General features: G+C 43.0%; 1 protein-coding gene across 5 annotated transcripts in view; it reads left to right on the forward strand.

Annotated features, from left to right (window-relative positions):
• The window catches only part of MFN1 (mitofusin 1), a 95,081-nt gene that overhangs the window by 23,805 nt on the left and 61,478 nt on the right, over positions 1 to 9,798 (forward strand). The window lies entirely within an intron of this gene.

The raw sequence follows: 9,798 nt of genomic DNA on the forward strand, positions 1-9,798 counted from the left end.
TGCATTTGTCCTACATTTGTCCCGGTTTGGAGGTCCTGGCTTATGGCAACCCTAAACATATCATATGTAAAGCGGGATTAAACTTGAAGGAAGGAGACATTCTACTGATTAATTTCTTGATCTTCGACAGAATTCTCCTAAAATTTTTGATTCTGCTCTAGTTCCATTCTGCATTCCAGTTTCCGATGACTAACAAGAAGTCCTGTTTTGGATGTGTGATCAATTTCCTCCTCAGCTCCAGCACAGAATCTTTTATTTTCTTCTTTTGCCTCTGTGGTTGCAGCATTAACTTGGATTGTGGTTATGGTTGTTGTTGTTGTTGTTGTGTGCCTTCAAGTTGTTTTCAACATGGTACCAAGCAAAACCTATCATGGAGTTTTCCTGGCAAGTTTTGTTGAGAAGGCACGCGCAATAAAAACCCTTTGGTGCTTTAAATTCACTTTCTAAATGTTTGGTAGATTTAGATAGCTATTACCAATTTTAACGCCCATGCCAGACAATTCAGCAACTTGACATTACTCTGAAAAATACAACCGTCAAAAAGAAGAGTCCTTGAGAACATCACTAGATGGCAGTAATCAATTAGAACGCAAAAGGCAAAGAGGCTTCCGCTAGAGTGGAGAGACATCTCAGAAAATCTATTTCCAGAGGAAGATAAATCCATGCATTGATAATAATGTATTCTTAAGGAGGCAGAAGGGGGCTGAAATATTTATTAACATTTTCTTCTTGGAGAAGGTTTGTAGAGGAAGTGACTGATTTTTCATTTTGTACAAGTAGGCTCTTGAAGTTAAGAGCGAAACAAATTTATCATATGCCAAGTGGTATCTAGCAACGTCAGGGAGATGTTCCCAGATGGAACATCATCCTCTTCAAATCTCATACAGCATAACTATATCTAACTGCAATATTATTTCAAGCTATTACTCATAATAGGCCATAACATTACACAGAAATGGCATTAGAGTGTGTCTATGCTTGATCAACAGCATAGAATGATCACACAAAGAATTCTGATCTATGCAGAATTAATTTCTGAACCCTACTGAAGTCAAAGAGAGCCAGTGGTATAGTGGTTTGAATGCTGGACTATGACTCTGGAGACCAGGGTTCGAATCCTTGCTTGGCCATGGAAACCCACTGGGTGACTTTGGGCAAACCACACTCTCTCAGCCTCAGAGGATGGCAATGGTAAACCCCCTCTGAAGAAATTTGCCAAGAAAACCCTGTAATAGGTTCGCCTCAGAGTCGCCACAAGTCAGAAACAACTTGAAGGCACGCAATAAAAACAACTACAATCTGAAGTCACTGGAATTAGACAGGCCCAGCCAAAGCAGTCCCCAAAGTGTCTGACTCCTCAAACATAGCAGTTTCTCCCAACCAATTCTGTTGGAACAGATCAAGGATTAATTACTCCAGAATTTTGTTTTCAGCAGCTGTTAGACAACGTCACTATACTCCAGGCATTGTTATTAGCTGTAGCATCTGGTATTTTAATACCCCATTTACAGAGGTGTGTTCCTTTATTTATTTTTTATTGAATTTACATCTTGCCTTTCTTTCTCCCAAGATGGGATTCAAGGCAGCTTTTGAAAAAAGGATTTGTTTTTATTTAACTTTTTATTCTATTTTTAATTCTACCCCATCCGATCATATGTTTGGGCAGCTTATAATAAAGTTTAAGTTTAAACAATAGCAAAATAATTTAAACATTCTAAATCACTTAAAACAATTTAACAATATAAAAAGTTGAAATCATGTGCAGATTTGAACAAAACCATTAGGCCCCAAAGGCTTCAATAAAAGCTCATATTTTGCCCTGGCAAGAGAATAAAAAACAGACACCTACTGGGCCTCTAAGGGGAGGACATTCCATATATATAACTATCTATCATAGCTGTGGCATATTGAAATCACGAACAGTCAAATGAGGAATGAGTGGAAACCTTAAGCTTCCTCTTCTAGCAAGTGCCCCCAGCATGTTTAAGCTTCTTAAAAAGGTGCAACCTACTATTTTTAGGCTGTGTAGTAAGCTGCTCTTGTAGAAATGGAGCAACCTCATATTTTCACCCTGTGTACAGATTCCTTTAAAAGCCTGGTCTTTTGTAATTCTCCACGATTAGATAAACACTTGATATATACATGAGTAATCGCTCTATATTCTACTAACTGATGGCAACAGTCATAAGACGATGCGCTATTGCAAATCATTACCTGCCAGGCCCTCCCAAACTTGGTGATATCACACACAAAAGCACACAGGATTGTTTGTTTGGAGGATGACAAGCAACAACCCTTGATGATTCAGTAGAGAATAATCACTTGTACCCATTTGATATTTTGATGGTGTCAACAATTGACTGGAATTGACTGAACGTACCCCAACCTGTATCGTCATGCAGCTAGGTGAAAGTGCGCCTACCAAATTATTGCCCATCACAAGGACATTGAGAGACTGGAATGCATCCAAAGGAGGGTGACGAAAACGGTGAAGAGTCTGGAAACCATGCCCTGAGGAATGGAGCTGGGGGTGTTTAGCTTGGAGAAGAGGAGGTTAAGAGGTGATGTGATAGCCCTGTTTAAATATTTGAAGGGGTGTCATATTGAGGAGGGAGCAAGCTTGTTTTCTGCTGCTCCAGAGACTAGGATTCGGAACAATGGATGCAAGGTCCAGGAAAAGAGATTCCACCTCAACATCAGGAAGAACTTCCTGACAGTTAGGGCTGTTCGACAGTGGAACACACTCCTTCCTTGGAGATTGTAGTGGAGTCTCCTTCCTTGGAGGTCTTTAAGCAGAGGCTGGATGGCCATCTGTCGGGGATGTTTTGACTGAGAGTTCCTGCATGGCAGGGAGTTGGACTGGATGGCCCTTGTGGTCTCTTCCAACTCTATGATTCTATGTATTAAGGGCATCAAGAATGTAAAACAGCAGACAGGACAGTGCCACATTAGGAACCAAGAAATTTTATTTGGCAGAAACTTCCATGGACTAAGATTATATAACAAGAGCATTTGCTGGTTTTGCCATAGCAGGCTGCCCTGTGAGGGGAGGCTTAGGCTGCTGGGCATGTTTAGCCTGGAGAAGAGAAGGTTAGGAGGTGACATGATAATCATGTTCAAATATTGAAGGAGTGTTACAGTGATATAGACTGAGAATCCATCCACACTGCAGAAATAACCCAGTTTGAGACTGCTTTGGCTGCCCTGGTTCGATGCTAAGGAATTCTGGGAACTCTAGTTTCGTGAGACATTTAGCCTTCTCTGTCAGAGAGAGCTCTGGTGCCCCAACAAACTACAATTCCCAGCATTCCCTAGCACTAAGCCAGGGGCAGTTAAAGCGGTCTAAAAGTGATTTAAACCCTGCCCTGTGGCAACGGTTGCTATAACAACACCCTCCACTTTTAAAAAAACCCACACAAGGCTCCTCAGGGCACTCCTCCAGTGCGCATGCGCCAAAAATCCCCGCCCACCTACCCCAGGAGTTGCGCATGCGCCTTAGAAGCCCGGTTCTGTTTATCTAGCGCTTGTTTTCCCGAGTCGCCGCCACCTCCAAGAGCACTCTGGTGGGGATCTGCTTCCGGGGTCATACCTTTTAAACTTCCGGTTCTGGGCGTGTGGGTGTTTTGTTTGTTTGGTTTGCCAGACAGAAGGAGTGGAAGAAGGAAGGAGCGGGGCGCGAGGAGGAGGAGGCCGCCTTCCGGATGTCAGGCGCCGAGGCGGGACGCGGAGGTAAGTAGCCCCCAGGAAAGAACGAGGGCTCCTCTCTCTCCCTCCCTCCCTCCCTCCCTCCCTCTTTAACCTCAAACCTCGGTGAGAGTCATCAGGTCCAAAGCAGCACACTGCGGAAATAATAACCCGGTTTGAGACCGCTTTAACTGCCCCGGCCCAGTGCTAGGGGATCCTGGGAGTTGTAGTTTCGCGAGACATTTAGCCTTCTCTGTGAGAGAGAGCTCTGGCACCATAACAAACTACCACTCCCAGGTCTCCCTAGGACTGACTCAGGGGCAGTTAAAGGAGTTGCGTCCAGCACCGCTTATACTGGCAACCACTGATAGAGACCCAAGGCATGGAACCTATGGGAACTTGTAGTAAGCAGATATAGAAAGCACACACATGTAGGTCACTCATCCAGACGACCAACAGACAGAGCTGACTAAATGAGGGGGGGGTGATATGAAATAGCAGAAGCCATGATAGGTTCTCTTTAGGGTCACCATAAGCCAAAAATGACTTGAAGGCACACAGCAACAACAACAGCAACAGATGTGAAGAAGGAAAGGTCTCTTAAGAAGAAGCTCAGAGGGTGTGTCAACATTGTAGGAATAATGGAGTTGGACACTGCTTCCAATGGCCTGGGAGTTGCAGTTTAGTCAGGCACCAGCACTGTTTGGCACAGAAGACAAAACAAAAAACTTGTAGCACTACAAATCCCAGGATTCCATAGGATGGAGCTCTTTTGGGGGGTTGCCTTGAAGCCTTTTCTGAGTTGTGGTGACCCTAAGGCAAACCTAACATAGCATTTCCTTGGCAAGTTTCTTCATAGGGAGTTTGCAGTGGACGTCTCTGTGAGGCTGAGAGAGTGTGACCTGCCCAGGTTCACCCAGTGGGTTTCCATGGCCAAGCGGGGATTCGAAACCTAATCTCCTGAGTCCTGGTCTAGCATTCAAGCCACTAGCTCCATCACTTGAAGTGGTGTCAAACTGCATTATTTCTCCAGTGTAGATGGACCCTCACTTTTAGAGTCCCCTCTTAAGGCTCTGGAGAAACCTTGGCCCCAGTTTTGGGTGTCGATATTTGAGTTGGGAAGGAAGCTCTGCTCCTTTCACTTGTAGGAGGAGATGTCCATGATAGGTTCAGGAAAGGCGACCTCAGTTTGCCTTCGGTGGGATTTAATTTCAGAACTGCTGTTCGTTAGAGTGGCCGCTTATTAAGGTGCAGTCTGATAGACATATATATCCTGGACTAAGCTGTGTTGAAACTAAAATGGCATGTATATTTGTGTTGTTCGCAACTGTTTAGGAGGGAGGGGTTGTGTGTGTGTGTGTCCATCCTCGTCCTGAAAATCCAACAATCACAGCTTCCTTTATGGTTCATGCTGTTTGCTCACGGTTTGTCTCTGTTTTCCCTCTCCTAGTTTCAACTTGTTGTCTACCTTAAGTACTTTCCTACTTGTGGCGAACCTATCATGGGGTTTTCTTGGCAAGATTTGTTCAGAGGTTTGCCATTGCTTTCCCTTGCGGCTGAGAGCATGTGACTTGTCCAAGGTCACCTAGTGGGTTTCATTGCTGAGCTCATAGTACAACACATTTAATGGTGTCATCCCTTTTCAGCCCCCAGTGTGGGAAGCCGTCTCTCAGCCCCCTCCTCTTCCTTTCCATTTCTGACCCCTAAAATACCCACTCTCTCTCCCTAGAATTATACAGCCTGCCCTCCCCAACCACGGGCTTGTCATCTGCAGACTTAAGCATCCATGGACAGCAAGCCCCATTGATGCTAATGGCCACATGTGGCTGCACATGACGCCATTGAAAACCATGGGACTTGAGGCCCTGTGGGGTTTTTCATCCATATTGTGCTGCCTCCCCTTCTGCTGGCCTAAATTACCCTAAATGGATCACATCTGACCTGATCTTAGAAGCTAAGCACTGTCAGCGCTGGTTAGTATCTGGATGAGAAACCACCAATGAAGGTACTATGGGTTCTGTATTTCAGAGGGAGGAACTGGCAAAAGCACTTCTGAGTATTTGTTGCCTAAGAAAATTGTGAAATTCATCAGGTCACCATAAGATATGACAGGTGACTTGAAGACATGTGAAAACACAGATAACGTATCTTCCATTCAAAGCCCACCTACTCTCATAGCTCATATTATTATTATTACACTTTTCTCCCATTCTTTCGCAAGCAACACAGGGATGTGAAAATGATCCCCTCCCTTTTACTCTTACAATAGCACTGTGAGGTGGGTGGTTTTCTTTCCTTTGCATCTCCTGTGTGCATATTTTAACTCTTCTTCCTCATACACAAACATTCTTAGTTCTCTCTGCCTTTGAGAAGATTCCATCTCTGTCGTCTTCTTCCACGATATTCTGTAGGGTTATAACAATATTCTGTTGTAGGGGGAAACAAGAGAGACTTTTGTCAGCTTAAAAATGTATGCCCTTTGTTGTGGATACATTTGAGTGAACACATTTAGTGATCTTATTTGCATCACAGGATGCCTATGAAAGAACATGCTCCATTACACATGTTGCAGCCAAATCCTAACCATGGCGCATTACAGAGCGCCCAAGAAGGGTGCTCTGCCACCACCGCCGGTTGCTGGGTCTGGGAACCGCAGTGGCCAAACCACATGGTTCCCGGGCGCAGCAAGAAAGAAGCGCTGAAATGGTGCTTCTTTCTGCACTCCGGAAGTGGCGCCGCAAGGCACTAGTCACGCACTCGCAACGTCACTTCCACCGGATGACATCTGGACACTACGCGTCCGCGTCATCAAAATGGCGCCCCCCGTGTGGACAGGTGCCGCCATTTTGTACGGGCTCGGTCCGTACTAGGGTTGAGGGGCGTCCAGAAGGGACGCCCCTTCTCAACCCTAATACGCCCCTTCCTAACCCTAGCACGCCCTTTCAGTGCATCTGTAACACGCCCATGTTAACTCAGACATAAATCTGACTATGTTCTATTGTACTCTTGGTGCACATTATGAACATCAAATCCACCCACCCCACCTATTTTTCTTATATTTAATATCCTTCTCAATTTTATTTTAACTCATCATGCATTCTTTCACAGCTTTTTGGCAAACTATGAAGAAGCTTTTTCTGACCTCTTTACACATACTGGGTTTGTCCCATTTTCTTTTCTTATTCCCCCCTCATGTAAACAAAGGCCTGCATGTTTTCCTGTTTCCTCTACCTGTGCACTCTTCCCACCCATCCCACCATCCTGTTTTTCTGTCTCCTTCCTTGTTCACCAGTTTTCAGTCTTGGCCACTACAGCATTCCTCACCAAGTGCCCCTTATAGATGAATGAATGAATGAATGAGATAGGGAAGGGTTTCTGTTCCCTTCATGGGGTGTTTACATGGTTGCCTTGTGGTGGGGCTTGAAAGAAACAATAGAAATGTGGTTGGAGTGGTTTAAAAACCACACTGTTTCTGGCCACTACCCTTTCTTTGCCCTTTGGTATGTTTGTGTCTAAGCAAGCAATAGAAGCCGTTTCAAACAGACTGGTGGAGAGTAATAGTGTTGAGAACACCTTCTTGCATTTGTTGTAATTTAATATAAGATTAGAGGGAGGCTGTTCATGTAGTAGTTGGGAAGCTAACCATTTTGAAAATCAACGTATTGAGTTTTAGAAAGGAGATATCCTTGTGCTAGGCTGATCAAAGGCAGATCATTGTCCATGAGTGTATTTGTACATAGCTTGAAGCCATGCAGCTTCCTCATTTTAAATTTTGTTTCTGAGTGCTCTGAAAAACAAATTGTATAATTTCTGACCTGAAAAACAAATTGCATAATTTCAGTAAGTTTATTTCATGCAGACATCCTTGAAAAGCTCCAGTACCAGCAGCATGGCTGTAAATCAGAAGATAAATCCTTTTAAATCTATTTCATAAGCATGTTTTACATTTTACAAAGCTTGCTTTGTAAGGATATTTATTTGAAATGAATTGATTATAGCACTAAAAAAGTTGCATTCAAAAGCTGCCTGCTTAATAGCACTGCATTTGTGGAGAAGGTAGGGGATAAAATAATGTGTAGGACTTGTTGTCTTGGTGCTTTAATGTATGTTGCATTGTAATTAAAATAAATGCTACTGTTTTAAACTAGCAAAGCCCGTGGAGAATGACTGAATATTCAAGATGGTAGTGCATATAAGTAACTATGGTAATATTTATTTAAATTGTTAAAAGCATGTGATGTAAGAATATCTGTGTCTGTTGAATAATCTAAGGCAAAGCAAAATAAAATAGACAACAGAATCTTGGAAGAATGTGGATTGGTTTAGTAAACTCCCAACAGGTATCTTGCAAAACAATTCCTGAATATATGTATATTGTACTTTGCACAGTGAGAAATATACATTTGCATGTAAAGTTTCTTCTTTCATCACCATGAAACTACCTCATCCCCCACCCCTGGTGCTATATTAGAAACAATTTGTGGGCAAAATCTCTGCTATGTGTGTATCTTGTTGATACAGACATAGTTGATTCTGACTGTATTAGAGGAGGAACTTTGGAAGGCGTGGGGCCCAGATTCCACCCTGCCACAGGCCATATACCATCAGAAGGGACCTGACCATTAAATCACTTGCTGAAGAATTGGCCAGAGCTTCTCAAGTTAGTGTCACTTTGTTACTACTTCACCTTCACACCTCAAGGTGGACTTTGGATGTCAGTCAGTGTGCTGACCATGTTTGCTGAGGGCACAAGCAGCTTCGCTTGTCCTTTGCCTTTCCTACAGGGGAAAGTGAAGGAGAGGACATTTGATCTCAGAAGGCATACCGAGGAGACATTTGAAGACACTTGTCATTGATTCATTCCACTCTGCCATTGCAGAGCAGAACTGACTTTGGGAAGAAGTGAAGTGCACTTAGATGTGATTTTGTGAATCAGGCACTCCTCTATTGTTTCTTCTTTCTATGGAGGTGGACCTTTGGGAAGGGTGACAGCCTCATTCCAGGGCCAGAGGGGCCAGGCCAATGGGACAGATTTTGCGTACAGGTTGAAAATTCCCCATCACTGATCTATTTAATCATCTGTGTAAAAATGTAAATGTGCAGCCAGGAAAGTACAGCAAAGAGGAATGCAATGTAGATCGGATCATGTGTGTGCAGTGCAGTCCTACATGTGATTATGGAAATAGCTTCCAGTGATTTCAGTGACATTTACATGTGATGTTTGCATGTAGAATTACAGGCATATTTCCCAATCCTGTGCATGTTTGCTCAGAAGAGCACTGTATTTATCAATAGTACTTGCTCCCAATTAAATGTTCATAGGACTTTGTTTGCCTGCTTATCCATTATCTGAAGATGCATATAGTGAAAAGCTAAAGTGACAAACAGTTTGGAAATTAACATAACCCTTGTTTTTGCTACACTCAGAAAGTTTTGTTTATGTAAACAGGTATAATTTGGAAGGCACATATTATTTGATAACAAATTAGCATCTTTGCCATTGAAAGATAAAATATGTGGTGTCGATGCCTTTCTCCTTAAGAAGACGTTATGCAATGTTTTTGGGTGAAACACAGTGTTGCATCAGCAAATGTGTGCTTGGCTAAGATAATAAGAGTGTGGGGGCAGGTGGTTTGAGGCTCAGCAGGTGGGAAGGACACTTATTTATTTCAGCACCCACTGATAGTTCCCCAAACCTACAAATCTTATTTGGATAGAGGGGAGTGCCAGTAGGGGAAATTTCAGGAGAAAAATTGGGAGCTGGAGAAGGGTTAAGTACCCACTTCTAGGTTTCCATAGGAAACTTGAAATTGGGTTCATTGTATTTCTGTCATAATGATTTAATTCCATTGCCAAAAAATGTCTAGCATAGATGAGTATAAGATATTAACTCTTGTGAACTTACTTGTAACAAGATATATAAAGTAGATTTATATGGAGTCACATGCCAAGGAGTCCACTGGATTTCAGAGTGGCAACTTCCGGACCTACAGTCACATACAATGAGGTTCCTTGGTTTAAACTTGCTTTTGAAATGAAAGGTAGAATTGTATGTGGATTCCTTGGCTGTGACTCCATATAAGTCCACTTCATATGTCTTGTTACAAGTAAGTT

The sequence above is a fragment of the Sceloporus undulatus genome, chromosome 3, assembly GCF_019175285.1.
Source record: "Sceloporus undulatus isolate JIND9_A2432 ecotype Alabama chromosome 3, SceUnd_v1.1, whole genome shotgun sequence".
Lineage (NCBI taxonomy): Eukaryota > Metazoa > Chordata > Lepidosauria > Squamata > Phrynosomatidae > Sceloporus > Sceloporus undulatus.